This window comes from Silene latifolia, chromosome Y (assembly GCF_048544455.1).
Source record: "Silene latifolia isolate original U9 population chromosome Y, ASM4854445v1, whole genome shotgun sequence".
Taxonomy (NCBI): Eukaryota; Viridiplantae; Streptophyta; class Magnoliopsida; order Caryophyllales; family Caryophyllaceae; genus Silene; species Silene latifolia.
Window position 1 is genome coordinate 261729327 of NC_133538.1, and position 19629 is coordinate 261748955.

The following is a 19629-nucleotide window of genomic DNA, read 5'->3' on the forward strand; positions in this document are numbered from 1 at the left end:
TCATTTTTTCGATGAAGTGATAATTAAACATTGCTTTCGTGAGGCCAACAAGGTTGTTGACTTCATGGCTTCAGTTGGACATTCATGTCCAACTCTTTCGAGGTGGTTTGATAGCCGGTGGCTTCAACTTACCTCCCTCATTCGAAAGGATGAGATAGGTTGGTCCTACCCTATAGGATCAACCTAGTTTTCTTACCTAATCAAAAAAAAAAAAAAAAAAATGAAGGATGAGCTTTATGAAAACCGTATAGGCAAGGCACCTGCTCGTAGTGTGAAGAGTGAAGAGGCCCTTAATTAACAGGATTAATCCAACTTATGCCTCTCCTTCTCAAAATGCTTCAACCTATGTTTTATTCCATATTAATCTCATCTTTGCACTCATTTTTCTCGTATTACACTATTGGAAGGGCAACCTGCTGAACAGGTTACCCTCTTCCCTTACTCATCTTTTTTTCTTTTTCTATTTTTGCAATTAGTTCATCTTCATCAATCAGTTCAATTAAACAACAGCAAATTACCAATACACAAATCCCCTTTTCAATTAACCTACGAGCAAATTGATCATCATCAATGTCATGCTGTATCGATCATCACCTCATTAAAACACTGAAAACTCCAATTCAAAAACCCGGTACTCAAAAACACCATTGATAAATTAAATGAAATGGAATAAAAAAAAGGAAACCATAATCATTATGCGAATGCCGAACATCAAAGATCTTCAATTTATTATCATGGCTGCATCCAATTCATTCCCTTTATAAGTAACCATCCAGCCTTGTTTCCGAGCCCCACCATTATCCACATCACTGAACTCAATCTTATCATATAGATCCTTAGTAGTAATATCCACAGCGGCGGAAACTGAAGAGGCGTTGGAGGATATGAGGGGGTTTAATTCCTGAGAGCGGGTTTTCGGAGGCGGGTGGTGGAGCGAATTGAAGGGGAGTTAAAGCAATCAGTTAAAGTAACAAGAAGAAAGGGAAAGAAGGTTAGTGGAGGGAGAAGAAGAATTAACCTTAAATTAAGAAAGAAACAGGTTGATTAATAACTTCACCTGTTATAACAGGTAAAATTTAAATGTAGTCTAATACGAGAAAAATGAGTGACAAGATGAGATTAATATGGGATAAAACGTAGGTTGGGATAATTTGAGAAGGGGAGGCATAAGTTGGATTAATCCCATTAAATAACCCAATGAAATATTGAGTATTGGACTGAAAATATGAGACGGATTTTAGGAAGGGCTCCTGCTAGATGTCGTCGACATTTTACTAATTATCGTCGACAATTAATGTAAATTTCCAAGTTTGCCCTCCATAACATAACTCCATATCCGTCTCACCAAAATGCAATTTCTGTCTCAAAACACAAATGCAATTTCCGTCTCACTAAAACACAAGTCACCGTCTCACTAAAATATTTCAAACAAAAAAAAAAAGACGGGTTTTGTAATTAACAACATGAACGGGAACGATTTTAACAACGATTCCAACAATGAAGCTAGTAACGAGGTTAGTTTACGATTTAGTTTTGTTAAAAATTTATGTTTTATTATCGATTGAATCCCGAATTAGGATAAATGTCATGATTGTAGACGGAATTATGATAGAATTCGTGACGGATTTTTGTTGAAAATGCAATCGAAAAAAAAAAAAAATAGGACGAATTGGGCCTGGACGAAGAGAATTTTCGTCCAGACCTGGTGTTGGACGAAAAATTCTTTCGTCCACTATGGGCCTTGGACGAAAGAATTTTTCGTCCAACACCAGGCCTGGACGAAAAATTCTTTCGTCCAAGGCCCATAGTGGACGAAAGAATTTTTCGTCCAGGCCTGGTTTTGGACGAAAAATTCTTTCGTCCAGGCCCAATTCGTATTATTTTTTTTCTTTTTTTTTTTATTTGTTTCCGTCTTATATATTTTTTTTTTCCGACTCGTTTTTTATAAAACAATTAAAATAATTAATTCCCGTCTTTGTATTATATTTTTTTTATTTTTTATTTTTTCCGACTCGTTTTCTATAAAACAATTCAAATAATTAATTACCGTCTATATATTATATTTTTTTCTTTATTTTTCCGACTCGTTTTGTATAAAACAATTAAAATAATTAGTTACCGTCTTTGTATTATATTTTTTTTATTTTTTATTTTTTCCGACTCGTTTCGTAGAAAATAATTAATTATTAACTAATTTATCGAAATGCGTGCGCAGGTGAATAACGATGGAGACGGTATTGATTACTCAAATCATTTTACGACTACCTTGTTCTTTGCATCAAGTATGGAAGCGTTTAATTGGGCATATGAGATCGGACTTCGACTCGGGTTTGGTATAAAAAGAGCAAGCAACAAGAGAGTTGGTCGTAACACGAATTTGAGACAAGATTATTTTGTTTGTCGGATGGGTGGGAGAGGTCCCGTAAATAAGGATGCCGATTCTTTAATGAGGGGTAACACGGCTACCGCGTGGTGCAAATGCAAATTTTCAATGAAAGTTATTGAATTAGAAGAGAATAAGTGGAAGCTTGTGATGAGATCCGGGTTTCATAATCATGCTTTAACGTTGTATTGTGACGGCGACAGATACTTTGCAAAGTTTTATGAAGAGCAGTTGGCTTATATCGATGCCCAAGTTAGAGCTCACGTTAGACCGACAATTATTAGTGCGGGTTTGCATAAGCGGAATCCGGAAAAGTCAAGACCTAATCGGCGACAAATCTACAATCGTTCTCAGAAAGTAAGGGTCGAGGAAAGAGATGGGAGAAACCCGGCACAACAGATGTTAGCACTTGCGGTTCAGCATAAGTACGTTCATTATTAGGTCACTGATCAGGAGACCGGTGAGCTAACCCACGTGTTCATGGCTCATCCAGAAGCCGTTAAGATGTTTCGATCATACTATTATGTGGTACTGATCGATTCCACGTACAAGACAAATGAATACCGTCTTCCGCTTGTTGAGATGGTTGGAGTCACACCCGTCGGGAAGAGTTTTGTGATCGCGTATGCTCTTGTGATGCATGAGTCCGAGGATGGATATCGGTGGGTCTTACAGAAACTGAATACCCTTCTCAATGTTGTCGTTCAACCTAATGCTATTGTTACTGATTGCGAGCAAGGTTTGTTGAACGCGATTCCCACTGTTTTTCCGGATTCGTCTCACTTGCTATGTCTTTGGCATATATATTCTAACGTGGAGACGAAAGCACTTGATATCACGGGTCAGGATAGTTGGGCTAAGCACATAACTTGTAACTTGTTTGAAGCGGTTGTCGAGGCGGAGACCAAAGATAAGTTTAATGTGGCGTGGGGCAATTTGGCAAGGCAATGGGCGGGAGTGGCAGCTTATATTGAGAGGCAATGGTTCCCGCACTTGGAAAAATGGGCCAAGTATAGAACGAACAAGATAACTCATTTTGAGAACACTTCTACATCCCGGGTTGAGTCGGCTCATGCGAATTTGAAGAGATGGTTGAATAGCGCGAAACTGACCGTTGATAGCATCTGGATTCGGTTTCATTCTTTGAAGGAAATGCAACATGTTGAGATTCGACACTCGTTGGAGTTATCTAGATCGAGGCGGTTGACGGGGATGCAGCGATTATTTTCCAGACTTTCTTATAAAATATCAAATAATGTCATCATTGAATTGCGTGAAGAATTCGAAAGAGGTGCCAAGATGACGGAAGATGCCTTGATGATCGATTGCGGTTATGTAAAGGCTACTACACTTGGTTTGTTATGTGCTTGTTCACTTCATCGCATTGCTAGAAATGGATCTCGGGTCCTTGTTGATGTGTTACATGCATTTTGGAGGAAGTTGGAGTACGATGGTTCCGAGGCAATGCCGGCTTGTGACGATGATCGATTGGAGGAGTTATTCGATGAAATTCGGAATGCAGGTCCGAGTATGAGATCATCCATGTTTGATGCCCTTTACTCTCAGATACATCCGGAAGAGGAGGATGTAAACGAGCCTCGGGTGAACGAGAACCCTAGAGGACGTCCGAGTAGGGGAACTTGTAGAGAGTCGTCCGCCGTTGAGCATGCAGGGGTTCGTGTTCGAGTAGGCAGATCTACGCCCTAAAGAAACGCGTCTTCCCAACGAACTCCGTCTAGTACCCCCTGTTCCACTCCGACGGTTCCTGTTACTCCGTCTACTACTCCCCGTTCCACTCCGACGGTTCGTTTTACTCCGTCTAGTACCCCCCGATCCACTCAAACGGGCCCCGGTACACCATCTACTACTGCTACCACGAGTACGGGGAGTTTCGGCACATCGTATTGCGCACCTCTTGAGGTAGACTACACTATTGGTCATTCGAGGTACTTTCCTTATCTTGACTTTTTGCCTTCCTGGTTTCACGAGCATCTAGAAGCGTGGTATAATCCTTCCGGAGAAGGTCATTGTGGTTTTCGAGTTCTCTCACATGCTGTTCGGGTTGACCAATCTCATTTCACGATGGCTAGAATAGATTTACTTAGGGAAATCCGTAGTCCCCTTTACCGTGATCATATTTATAGCCCAGGGAGATTTGATGCGGAGGTAGCTAGAATTACATTTATGGATCAGATACCGTGTGGCTCGGGTCATTGGATGGACAGTTTCGATCTATATGGTTATGCTACAATGTACAATTGGGTGATATGTTGTATTTCTTCATTTGACGATCAAGATGGTCACCGACATTGGAATGTTAGTTATACTTATTTGCCTTTACGAGCCCCCACCGGAGTACATACCCCATATTGTGTCTTATGGGTATTACATGCGAGAAACCACTATTTGAGGCTCCGGGTACGCCCCTTGTCACCTATGCCTCCAATAGCACCTTGTTGGGTACATGATGAAAGCGTAGCTCATTATAGTGGCATGTATCGACATCAGCTATCTTTATGGCGCAGTTTCGCGAGTTGATCTTAGCTTTTATTTGTCCGATTATTGTACCTTTTATTTTATATATCCGAATATTGTAGCTTATATTTTATTTATCCGATTATTGTAGTTTATTATCCTCTGCATCCGATTAAATGACTTAAAACGTAATTTAATTAAAACATTCCTTAAAACACAATTTGACATATTTTAATTAAAACATTCCTTAATTTGAAATACAACGACATTACATAAACCACTTAAAACATAATTAAAACATACCATGCCCCAAACCCCAAACCCTAAACCCCAAACAATAAACCCTAAACCCCAAACTCTAAACCCTAAACCCCAAACCTCAAACCCCAAACCTCAAACCCATACCATAAACGATTATTACTTAAAACATAACATAATTAAATAACTATCGAACTTAATTATCTTTCGATGATGAAGATGACGATTCCTTATCTTCTTCATGATCTTGAATCTTAATTTCTTCAGGTTGGGTAGACATATATTGAGTCAACAAATCATTGATGTAGAGATAAAGATTTCCTTGGTTGGGCACTCTACCGGCACATAAGTCTGATAGTCTTGGGTAATCGATCATGGTGAAGATGCGCTCAAAATATGTAAAGATATCACTTCTTAACCTGCGAAACTCCCACATCTTCTCGTTTAGTGCTTCATCAGAAACAACCTCATCTCTAACTGCTAGAGTTAGAACATGATCCGGGTTTCCGGCTAAAATTATACAAAGGCTACCAATTGGAGGCTCTTCAAGCATGTGTCATACAGTGTCACTGGTAACCACTGATTCAAGACGCTCAATTAGAACTGGTAAATTTTGAACAATTAGATCGATTCTGCCTTGATAACCTCTGATTTTTTGAGTATTTGTGAGAACCATTTTAGTATTGTAGTGAGTGAATAGGATTGGATGTTGTGATTGAAATTGACATAGAATGGCCTATTTATAAGCTATTAACTATAACGGCTATTTTGAATTATAACGGTAACATTGAATTATAACGGTTATTTTGAATTATAACGGTAACATTTGAATTATAACGGTTATTTTGAATTGTAACGGTTATTTTTGAATTATAACGGTTATTTTGAATTGTAACGATTGTTTTGAATTGTAACGGCTATTTTTGAATTATAACGGTTATTTTGAATTATAACGGTTATTTTGAATTGTAACGACTATTTTTGAATTGTAACGGCTATTTTTGAATTGTAACGGCTATTTTTGAATTATAACGGTAACATTTGAATTACAACGGTTATTTTTCCCTATATAAACATCTACATATTCTTGTATTTTTGCACTCATCTTCAACTTCTTCTATTTTCCAATCATCTTCATCTTCTTCCATTTTCTTCTTCAACTCTCTACTTATGTCGACATCATCCTCAATGTGGGGAAACCACCCAATTGAAGGCCTTGATTTTAAGAATCAAATTTGCAATCGTTGTCACAAAAACGTTATCATCAAGATTTCCGGGTCAGTTACTAATCCGAAAAAAGCGTATTTTAAGTGTGTACCTTGCGATCATTTTGTGTCGTGGTTGACTGAAGATCATTTGACAATAACAAAAAAGTTGAAGATAGCATGTGAAGATGAAGGTGATGATGCATCAAGTGGAAATGTCATGAAAGAGCAAGTGATAGGTATAAAAAAGGAGATTTCAGAAATGTCAAGGATGATGAAGTTTTATTTCAAGTGTGTCTTGTATTTGTTTGTTTTCATTATGTTGGCCATTGTCATGAAGTAGTGAGTATTTCCAGAAATGTATGAATTTGCATCAGTTGCTATGTATTCAAGAAATTTCAGAAATTTCAGAATTTAAAACCGTCATCTTTTTTGAATTAAACAAGGTTCAATTAGTCAACTAACATAATCATCCAACATAAAAAATGTCTTCAAAAACGTACAACATAAATGAAAACAAACACAAACTAGTCTCCCGACTACTGATCATCCTCTTCCTCGCTATCAGTGTACACACCATCTGATCTACGCTGAACACGATCACCAGGTGTTTGACGAGGTCCTCTATGACGTATAATCTCCCTAGCCCTCTCAACCAATGGGTCGATGTTCTTCTTCATCTTGCGGAAGAAGGAAAGTTGTTTCTTGTCATCGGTAATCCTTCCGGCCTCGGCAAACTGAAACACTAAAGCACGTGCAGTCTGCAAATTGACAAAAATAACTAAAACATTATAAACATTATCGACGAACAGTAAGAAAGTTAAACAATTATTACAACAACTGTAAGTAAAATTATTACCTCAACATGAACATCAAAATCGTCCTGTGCAGCGGGGGCATCATGGTGGTCGGGATCAATGATCAACGGGTGAGAATTCCCATTATACCAAGCCTCATAATCTGCCGCCGTCTCACCCGGGAAACTAACTGGTCTCGATCTACGAGAAAGGTGAACCATGTGATCCTGCCAGCAATCCCAAAGATGATCAGCCACCGCAGCCCCGACACTAACCTCGTACCCTATCCCCGAAGCAGGACGATGCGCTACCAATCTCATAATGGGATTGGGTATTATCTGCACATACCCAAACTGTCATTAACACCGATCAGGCTGGTACGGCTCGGCTATGTCCATGAAACGAACACAACCGGCAAACAGAGTACGAGGATGATACTCCTCCTGACGCGGTCCGTACGGATCCCACCTAATGGAAGCATAAGTAAGCCCATCTAACAACCTCCGATACTCCAACAATTTCTCCGCATTTTGAGCGAAGGGACCAACGGATCTCCAAGAACACGAACGAGGCTGAGTAGGGTCAATTACCGAAGGTGGACCGAGTCTGAACATAGGAAAATACTCATAGATCCACGATTGCAACAAAGTCAAGCAACCACCAATAGTCTTCACACCAGCACGTGAAGCCACACCCAACTGTCGGTAAATGAAGGCTAGTACACCGGCTCCCCAAGCGTAATGGTGTACACAATCAGTATGATACACTAAAGGAAACAACTGAGGACGTAACCTATCACCTGATTTGTCGACAAAAAGTGTCGACCCCAACACCGCAACAAAAAACCCCTGAGCAAAAACAACATCACAACTAGCTGCCGCCATTTCACAAACTGCATCTACCAATATACCCCCACTCTTGTAAATAAGGGCCTTCTTACTAGGGTTTAACGGCAACCTCAACTCATCTGATGAAATCCCAAAGAAGCCACAAACAAACATAAGGGATCCGCCAACTTCCAGTCATTAGTCTCCACCTTACAACAGTTACCTTCAACCCGAACACCTAAGATCTGCGCAACATCGTGAAGGAGTATGGACATCTCCCCAAAAGGCATGTGAAAACTGTTGGTGTCGGGTTGCCATCTCTCAACGAAAGCAGAAATAAGGGGCATGTTAAAATGCTCGGCCATGGAATCTAATAGGTGAGAAAGACCACTACCGTCATAAATAGTCTGAACGGCCGAAGGTAGTTCCCAACAACTCAAAAACCTCGTCTTACCAAACCGGTGGTAACCTGTCAAAACTGGTCGACCAACCTCATTAGGAGTCGGCCATAAGGTGTTGTAAATGTGGCCCCCAAAGCTAGGAATCACGTGGGGAAACATCGGACCACCCGGAACACGATCGGAAATCAACCAAGAGACATCCTTACCCGACTTCTTCTTCTTCGGAGCCACGACACTACTAGAACTACCATCCGACATCCGATGAAAACGCCCCTCCTCATCCCGTCTACGGGGCACCCTACGCACTCGCTCATCACCCGCCTCCTCCTCACCTATCACATCACCAGACCGAACCACCTCCTCCAAATGCTCCGCAGTCCACGGCTGGGTACTACCATCTCCAACCTCAGACTCAAACTGGAGCCCCTTTCGAGCTCGAACGTGACGGTCTTTTCCTCCACCGGCCATCTATTCAAAAAATAATAAAAACGCCTTGATTACTTAAATTAATAAACAAAATAATTTATAAATATAAGTTTAAGTAAATTAAAAAATTAAAATAAAACAAAACATCCCCGAACGGGGTCTATTAGTAATAATTAATTAATATTTTACGAAAACAAAAGGAGACGGAAAAAAAATTAAAAAATTTATAAAATAAAATAAATAAATTTACAACGAGTTCGCCATAGACAAAAACTATGATTAATAATTTATTAGTTTTTAACGCTAACAAAACAAGACGGAAAAATAAGTTTTTTAAAATTTAAAAAATAAAATAAATAATTTTACAACGAGTTCGCCACAGAGGTTTATTATTAATAATTTATTAGTTTTTAACGATAACAAAACAAGACGGAAAAATAAGTTAAAAAAAAAAAAAAAAAAAAAAACCTGAAAATGGGCTTGGACGAAGAACATTTTCGTCCAGGTCCAGGCCCAGACGAAAATGTTTTTCGTCCCTAGACCCATAATGGACGAAGAACATTTAAATGCAGGCCTGGACCTGGACGAAAATGTTCTTCGTCCCAGCCCAGATTTCATTTTTTTTTCGTTTTTTTTTTGAATTTTTCGATTGATTTTCCGCATAACACGACTTAATCCGATTCAAATCAAAGCATCAATCCTAATTCCATCTACAATAAAGGCATCTATCCTAATTCCGTCACAAATTTACAAACTAAGAAAATACTACAAATTTTTTTTAATATTAATCACATACCTTGTTGAATGTTTGAATTCGTGACGGAAATGATGCGGTCGATACGTTTTTTTGTTGTTATTTGAGTCGGGTTTTTTTTTTTCAAAATTTGGAGTGTGAAAGGTAGTTTTTGAATAAAAAGGAAAATATTAGGGGGAGTGTGAGGGAGGGGCAATTTTGGAAGTTCATTAAAATTGTCGACGATATTTAGTAATTTGTCGACGATCTTTAGCAGCTAGGTTTAGGAAATAGTTTGAGGGAAGAGTTGAGCCCAAGACCCTTACCTGCCAACCCAAGACACTTACCCGCCCAATTGAGTTCAACTATTCATCATGGAAACACTATTCATTAGTGAATAGTTGAAGGGCTTACCCTCTTTTAGTTAAGGGGAGGATATTAATGCAAACTACAATTTATTACGTGAATTAAAAACCTGATAAAGCAAAGTTCTCTAATCTCCGACTCTTTGGCTCGTTGCCCTTCCTTCAATAGCTGCAAGTGCGAAAAATAAAAACAAAGATGTACAAGAAGTCGACATTATCACCCAAAACTAAACAACTAACTAATTTAAGTATATACGTATACATATATGCTCAGGAATTTTTATTAGGCAAATTCAAATTAAAACTTTTTTAGATCAAAATCATTCAAATCAATATCAATCTATCTATATTATTAAAGGAAGCTTTTTTCGAGCGATTACAAAGAGTCTAACTTTTGTGAAATTGTAAAAATTAATAAAATAATATTACATTTGCTATACATGAAATTAATATAGCCCAAGAATTGTTGATTGAATCAAACTCACATTTATTTATTTAGACAATTAATAATACTAATTGTTGATTATTGATTGAAACTTGATAGAGAGTGAGAAGGACTCTAACATAATTGTATTCATATATGCACTAATCCACACTTTCCTTATGATCTATTTTTCTAGAGAATATAATTTATATGATCTATATCTTAATGTATCTTCTTATCATCTTACATGCAAACTTATGACTGTTATTTGTTTCCTTTCATGCAGTGTAATATGATCAATACTCTACGAGATTTGCATACACGAGGTATTCATCACGTTTTTCCGTATTTATGAATTCACTAGACTTTATTTGTAAGACTACTTTTTCCACCATTTGATCTCATAAAAAATTATGACATTGAATCATTATACACAAAAGCGTACCCATTGTCTATAGTTTGGCTTGCATATTTATGGCTTTGCGGTAATGCGGTATACATGAAAAGCTTTTCTTTGCCTACACTCAAGGGATTAACCTTTCTTGAGTCTTATAAATAAGTTTATGTACATTATATTTTATTCAGTTTTAGATTTATGGTGCTTTTATAAACATGATGATTCTAATTTGAGATTGCCGTAAGTACGTTTTAGTTTTATTCTTTATTCTTTATTTTTTCATGTTAATTGATTTGAATTTCATGATTATCATATTTGTTCGGACTACATCAAAATTTTGGTGGCTAATTTTTTTGTTGGCTTTTATTTGTAGGAATAAATTGAGCGTATGGAGGTTGGGGCAATGTATGGAGAAACTTACACGATTATGTTAGTTAAAGCTTTCCTTCCTTGACGATTATGCACCTTATACAGTACCTTCCAAATATAAAATTATAATGACCAATGTGTATATCAAAATCATCAGATTGAGTGAGATTGAGCGAGAATCCCAATTTCATAAGCTATATTGTCATGGCAAATGTTTAAATTGTAGGGTTCATATCTCAAGTTTCTAACATCTATTCTCTCTTTCAAAAATTCCATTTATCTGCTATTCAATCTATTATTACTCTATACATTATGTATTTTGTATCTTGAGTTTACATTTTTGGATTTACAATTCCGTTCTTTTGATAGGAGGTGCGCTATTAAGACATTGCTAGAGAATATTATTCGTTGGAAGAGACGTTTTTGGTTATAATCTTCGTTTATAAAATATAACTGTTATTGTGCATGCGATAGATTGTGATGGTATTTGGGATAGTGTTGATTAGAGGTCGTAAGCAATTGTTTAATAAGAGTTTTTCTTAAAATAAATGATGGAGGAAATCTAACCTGATAGAGTAGGTGTATAATGCAAAATACATTGAGTTACTATCAAAATAAAAAAAGATGTCCATAAAATATCCCAACATAAAACGAATTGCATGCTAGCACTAGGGCTAACATTTTGAATTTCTTACAATTGTATAATCATCATGCTAGTCAAATTGACTTCCTTTTGGTAAGGAATGTGTGGAGGAAAGATGTATTACTACAAATGTTTTGAATTATTATTGTGAAATTTTATGATAAGATTGGTGTGGTTGATAATCGTAAATGGGTAATTGTGTTATCATAAGTTGGATGGCGCTCAGTTATGTAGATGTTTATAAGTGTTGTGGTTGTAGTTATGGGCGAACTTCGGGACGAAGTTCATTTTAAGGGGAGAAGACTGTAATACTCCGTATTTTGATAATAATTTATGATAATAATTTATATAATTTAAATAATTAATTAATGACATTTTAATAATAGTTTCAAATAAGACATTAATTAAATAATAAAATAAGTATGCAAGTCGGAAATTGGACTTAGCTGGCAATAAGGCCTTGGGCCGTGTGCTATGGTTGTATGGACATATTTTATTGGCCTAGTATGAATAGTGGTCGGAAATTGTATCGGGATTTTATAATAATAATAATAATAATAATAATAATAATAATAATAATAATAATAATAATAATAATAATAATTACAATAATACTAATAATAATCGTATTTGTATAATAGAAATAATATGGTAATTATATAGTTTCCTAATTGCTTCCTTATACCTATGACTACCTATATAAATAGACATTATTGATCAAAAACACAAATAATTCACATAAGAGAAAAGAGAAGTAATAACTAGCTAGGAGATCGTCACAAGGTAATTTTCTAATCGTCTCATAACATACTCACTTTTGCTTTGTTATAACTCTTAAACTAGACTACCGTTTGACGAACTAAGACCGTCACCATGACCATGGATCACCGAGTGTCCACGGTAACCCGTCGTTGGTCGTCGTTGACCACCCGTTGACCGTCAAATCGAATAACAAAAGGGGGGTGTCGGGTCATTATTAGGGTTAGGGTTCGGGTTTGTTTTGCATTATTTGACCCACTTAGCGTGACCTATCTGACCTACGGTTGTGGGTGGTGGTTTATGGGTGTTAGTCGGTCCTAATTATGATGTTAGGGTGGCGTGTGGTGGTCAAAGGTGGGGAGTTTGACCGGTTTTAATTGTGTATGCGAAACAGAGGTACTTTAGGGAATTTCGACCCGAATTGGGATCCGTTAGGGTCGTGTCGTGGTCTGGGGTTGGTAGGGTTGGTACCTATGGGTCGATTCGACCATCGTGGGGCTTGTTTAGTGGCCGTAGGTGGTGGTTTGTGGCGGTGGAAGGTGGAAAACGCGAAACAGGAGAGGACAGGGGTGTTGTTGTGACCATGTTTAGACGGCTGCCTTGGCCGGTATGGTGGCGGTGAAGGGAAGAGAGACCCACCACTGGAATCACCGTGGGTAAGAGGTGATAATGGTGGTGGCCAGAGGTGGTATCGTGCGCTATGGTGGTCGTGGTTATGGGTAGTTGTGGACTGATCGTGTTATGTGCGTTTGGGTTTGTTGTTGTTGTAGCTCGTGGGTGCTAGGGCGTGGTGGTGAGGCTAGTATGGTGGTTATGGCTGGTGTATGTGATAAGGTTAAAGTCGTATCACCTTAATCAAAGTAAACCTAAACTACTACTAACAAAATAGCTAGCGGTAAGTCAGGGTCGAATCCACAGGGAGGCGGTGATTATCTAGTTTGATTATATTTAAGTTCGTCTTAAGGTAACCAATTTTGGGGGTTTGATCGTTTGTATGCTAATCAACTAATTGCAAGTAAATAAAAGATGAATAACAATAATATTAAAAGGTCTAGGGATCGGGTTCACTAGGTCGTCGTCAAAGGGTAGAATTTAATTCATTGATTGAGCAATGTATATTGTTGAAAGTCATATGATCGGTCGATTCAATATTTCTTTTAGATCTAATTTAACATGCGGTCGCTATCATTAAATTATCTCTATTCAATTATCGTGGCCTATACTAGTCTTAACCCGGTCGGTGATAATCCTAGTTTATGCAAGACTAATTAATCAATTCTGATCAGTAATTAACTAATTGGAAGTAATACGATAATCAAACAACAATTAAGAGCAATTTAACAATCAATTCATAATAATCCCTTTTCTAACAACCTAGATCCCCTTTCACCCTAGATAAGAGATTTAGCTACGCATAATAGAAAGAAGAACAACAATAACATTAATAAGAAACATGATTGCAAGCATAAAAGAGAAATAAATGACTAATAATAAAGGAAAGATTAAGAACAATACCGTAAATAGCTAGATCCGGAAGTAAGAACAATAAATAAACTAAACTAAGTATTTTAGAGAGTTTTCTAAGGTATCTATATTAAACCTACTGAAAATAAAGCATAAAATAACCTAGGGTACGAGTTTTGGTATTTATAGCAATACATAACCGACTTAAGGAAAGTTGCGGGAATTATAAAACTGGAAGGTTCCTCGATCGAGCCAAGGGTGACTTGATCGAGGCACCAAAGTTCAAGAACACCCAACTCTCGACATTGCGAAGTTTATTGATTAGGTTGGTTCCTCGATCGAGTCGAGAGTGACTCGATCGAGCATGAAGTTCCTCGATCGAGCCAAGGTTGACTCGATCGAGGCACCAATTTCCTGCTTCGCGCACTGAACTTCAAACGGCCGCCATTTCTTCGTTACTTGTCAGAAACAAGCGATTTTTGCGGCGTTGGAAATCTAAGAGGATAGGCTTTCACCTCCAATTGGAATCACTTGAAAATCTGTTGTAGAACTCGAGATATGGCTCTTCAAAGTAGGCACTTGTAATAAGAAGCTCTTTTCTTCGTGTTTTCTTCTTAACTTCTCTTCCTTCGTTCTTATGGATTCTCGTGCCATGCTTCGTGTATCCCTTCCTGCTCACTCCGCGATGCCCATTTCAATCCTTTGCTCCTCAAATGCATCATTTCTAAATTAAACATCAAAAGGCGGAAGTATCAACATTCTAACATAAAAGGCATGTAAATGATATAAACTAGCACGAAAACCGTATCAAAAGTAATTAAGGGGAGGCATAAATATGTATATAATTATGACTCATCAAACTCCCCCAAACCATCTCTTTGCTTGTCCTCAAGCAAAACATCACGCAATACAAAAGGCAATCATACAAATGGCGAATAAACGACTCAGAGCTAATGTTTAATGCACATACAAATCCCAAGCTATCCATATCTGTAACAAAGTAATGACTAAAGTGTACCAATAAAACAAATTCAAAGGTACGGAAAATAAAAAACATAGCTCAAGTCTCAGTTACCATACTATAGACAAATGCCAAATACCTTTCGATCTTGCAAGACAAATTAGTCGGATTCTCGCGGATTCACTCATGCACTCATAAATATACAGGGTGAGTTATATGTGAAGATAGAAAGAAGTAGAAACACTCACTCAACTTATGAAACATGCATGCAATCTAATGTGATAGAGATTTCCCCCAACTAATATGCAATCACATATGTAGACAAAAGTACATGTATCAAGGACAATAAGGGTGGCAAATGGGTTAAAGGGATAGAAATGGTTTGTGCCAAAGCACGTTATGGATATGTGGAGCTAAGACGGTAGTCGCAGCGCTAACCAAAACAAAAACCAAATCTTTGATAATAAATGCACCCAACTTAGAGAAATGATCTCAACTTTACAACATATGAGAGCTAATAAATTACTCTCCAATTATGCATTAGACTCTAACAACCATCCTTTTGATCCTTGACAAAACCAAATGAAGCAATCTCTTTTCTTTTTCTTTTCTCTTTTTCTCTTTTTCGATTTTTTTCTCTTTTTTTTTTTTTTTTTTTTTTTTTTTTTTTTGCTTCATATTTTTCTTTTTCCAACACAAGGATACAACACAATCGGTAAAATTATTTTGCTATACCCACATGACAACAATAAGTCCCAACCCAACCATAATAGCAAAATAGACATGATAAACAAGCAAACTCGCGATGTCCCGAAAAAGGTAGGCAAATTCTTGGATTGTAGCTCATAGGATGTAATTAATATTGGCTACAAGGGTTCAAACGGGCTAACAAAAGGTAATGTAAGGCTTATTTGAACGATAAAAATCGCCTATCCACATGTACTTAGTCAAATGAAAGCAATAAAAGTATCAAGAAATCAATGTCACACTTATGCAATTTGATATTACACATTCCACAAGGAGAAACCACACTCAAGCCTAATTGACAATGAGACCAGTTTATTGATGTTCCTGGCCTAGGAAGCTCTATAGACCTCAGAATTTAAGTAGTTTACCAACGTAATTGTGTCAAATCTAATCAATATAAGGCATGTCAATATGGTTAAGACTTGAATTATGAGCTTTGTTTTCATGGCTAACGAGTCAAAACAATGTACATGGACAACTATTTGGGATTCAAATGCAAAAACAATGCAATTTAACGTCATTGTTATTAAATTCACCAAGACTCGACTTAAAACAAAGGAAAAACATGTTTTCGTGTTTTATAAAATTTTTAATTTTTATGGATTTTTTATATAAAAAGCACACAACATAAATAAAAAGCACACAACATAATAAAAGACCCTCCCCCAAACCTAAATGTCACAGTGTCCTCATTGTGATGCCTACAGCATAACAATCACACAAAAATCCAGCAACCTAAAGGACACAACTAACAAAAGGAATGGGAAATAACTAGATAATACAATAAAAGAAGGTACAAGGGAAGAGAATACCGGGTAAGAGCTTATGATTCCCCCAAACCAGCTGCAAAACAGGGGAAAATAATCAACTGCGCAATTCCTATCATCGTCTGGCTATGAAATAAACCCAAAAGCGTGGTTACTCGATCGAGCCTCGTCTTACTCGATCAAGGAACCATCTAGACGAGCAACTTCCTGCATTTAAAATAAATCCGCACACGAGTCATAATCAATACAAGTTAAAGCTCGTAACAGTAAATCAAAAAGTAGTGCATGTGCTACACACAAATATAAGTAGCACCAATAAATAGTCCAAGCAAAGAATAAAAACAATGAAAAATATCCTGGCTCATCAAACTCGAAATCTAATGTAAAATAAGAGCAATGTTCATCGTTCTTCAGGTCATCTTCTTGAGGAAGGAGATAAGGTACTTCGTCTGTCATAGAAGCTTCATCAAAAACTCTAACTGACTCCTTTTTGAAAATCTCAGCTTCCAAAGCATCCAATTCAGCTTCTATTTCAACACTCTCAACACAGCTGTAAACCATCTCAGGAAGAGGATCATCTCCATAAATCAGCTTCTCTATCTCATCCACTTCCTTGCTCCATGGATATGACGCGACAGGGGCGTCATATGGATTCCTATCAAAACATAAAGCAAGACAATCATCAAAAGTAGGATCAAGAGCATTAATCATATGACAAGAAGCTTTAAAATCAGGAGGACGTTTTAAAGTATTATCAAGACAAATCTAATAGTGTCATCCCCAACTCTTAGTGTCAGACTACCATCCCTAACATCTATGAGTGCTCTGCAAAGTGTGAAGGAATGGTCTACCAAGAATGATGGGTACTTGAGAGTCCTCAGCCATATCCATAACAATAAAGTCAACTGGAATGAAATACTTCCCTACTCTAACGGGCACATCCTCTAAGACACCCATAGGTTTCTTTAAAGATCTGTCGGCCATTTGTAAGGTCATATTAGTAATACGGAGTTGACCCATATTTAACTTTTTGCAAATTGAATACGGCATGACACTAACACTAGCCCCTAAATCACAAAGGGCTCTATCAATAGCTATACTACCAATATGACAAGGAATAGAAAAACTCCCTGGATCCTTAAGCTTTGGTGGTGAGTTAGCTTGTAATGCGGCCGCGCACTCCTGAGTAAATGCTACTGTCTCCACTTCATCAAAAGACCGCTTCTTTGATAAGATTTCTCTTAAAAATTTAGCATACGCCGGCACTTGAGTTACCAATTCAGTAAATGGCACTGTCACTTGAAGATTCTTTACTACCTCCATAAACCTTCCAAACTGTTTATCCAGCTTGGATTTTTGTTGTCGATGAGGAAAAGGTAGTGCAATAGTTATGGGCTCTACCTGGCTTGACCTTAGAAACAACTTTTGAAACACCGCCATCTGTCGAAGAGGTGCCTCGATCGAGTCGAGAGGTGACTCGATCGAGCATGCTGGTTCCTCGATCGAGTCGGGGCTGACTCGATCGAGGAACCTTTGCAGGTTCAGCTCCTTCGTCTTTTTTGCTTTTCGTCAAATCTCGTGTTTCATCTTTGAAAGTTTCTTTTTCATCGTCACTTAGCTCCAAATTTCCCAACCCCTTAGGATGCATGTATGGAGCTTCATCATCTTTAATGGGCATGTCCAGACCGTTATAAGAAGTACCGCTCCTTAAAGAAATTGCATTAACTTGCTCATGAGCTTGTTTACCTTGAGGAGGAAGACCGGACTGTTTTGATGGATTTTGAGTCGCCATTTGAGCAACTTGAGTATCCAACATCTTATTATGAGCCATAAGTTCGGAGATTTGAGCCGTTTGCTTTTGCTGCATCATCAAAGTTTGTTGCAATAGAGCTTTTAACTCCGATACTTCATTACTTGGAACTTGAGGAGGAGGTTGAAATTGTTGAAAACCTCCTTGATTTGGCCTTTGATAACCTCCTTGTGGCTGATTACCACGATTTGGAGGAATAATATAGGTACCTTGTTGAGGAGCTTGAAAGAAATTAGAATATGGTGTACCTTGCTTGAAAGATTGGAAGGCCTGAACTTGCTCAATAGTACTCATACATTTGGCCGCAGTGTGGCCATCTATCCCACATCTCTCGCAGGACATTTCTTGTTGAACCATATGAACCATATCTTGCTTACCCAAAGACTGAGTAGTCTTCAATTCAGCTATTTGAGCCAGTATGGCTTCCAACTGTGCCGCAACCGCACTATCTGAGCCACTTCCTCTCTTACTTCCTCTGGGGTTACCATACTCAGATGTGTGAGTAGCAATCTGATCAATCAACTTCCAAGCATTACTGTCATTAGTGTTATCTTGGAATCTCCCATTAGCAGCAGAATCAAGTAAAGCTCTATGATCATCATACAACCCGTTGTAAAACTGGTTGCAAAGGAACCAAATCTCAAATCCATGGTGAGGTACGGACCGCACTAGTCTTTTGAACCGTATCCAAGCTTCATTAAAATCCTCAGTAGGACCCTGTTTAAAACTTGTAATCTGACTTCTCAATGCATTAGTTTTCTGTGGTGGAAAATACCTCTTGTAGAATGCAAGAGCTAGAGAAGTCCAGTTGGTAATTGCGTCGGTCTCCATGTCTAAGTCCCTTAACCACTCAGCTGCATCATCTCTCAAAGAGAAAGGGAAGAGAGTTTGCTTGACCTGATCTTGAGACACCCCAGCTGTCAAAGGAATAGAACAGCAATAAGTAACGAATTTCTCCATATGCTTTGTGGGGTCCTCTCCTGCTTTTCCTCCAAATAAATTCCTCTCTATCAAGCTTATATAAGAAGGCTTGATCTCAAAAGTTCCCTTATCAGCGGTAGGGAGCTTGAAGCCTTTAGGAATAGAATCAACCGTGGGTTCGGAGTAACTTGCTAATGTAGGCATCTTTGGTGTTGTAGAAGTCACAGCTGCAGAAATAAGTGTGTCCTCTTCTAAGGACGAGTATTTTGCGAAACTATACCGCTCGTAGTCAAGTGTACTCAAGTCTTCCACTTGACTTACTTCTCTTTGAAATTTTTAAATGCGTAGCGAAAAGTCTTTTTCGGCTCGGGATCAAACGGTAGGATCTCTAACCTGTTTGACCTGGGCATACACGAAAACAACAAGAAAAGATAAAATGTCTCAAGGAACGAAGTTCCCGAAACAAAAGACAAAAATAAACGAAACAAACAGAACAA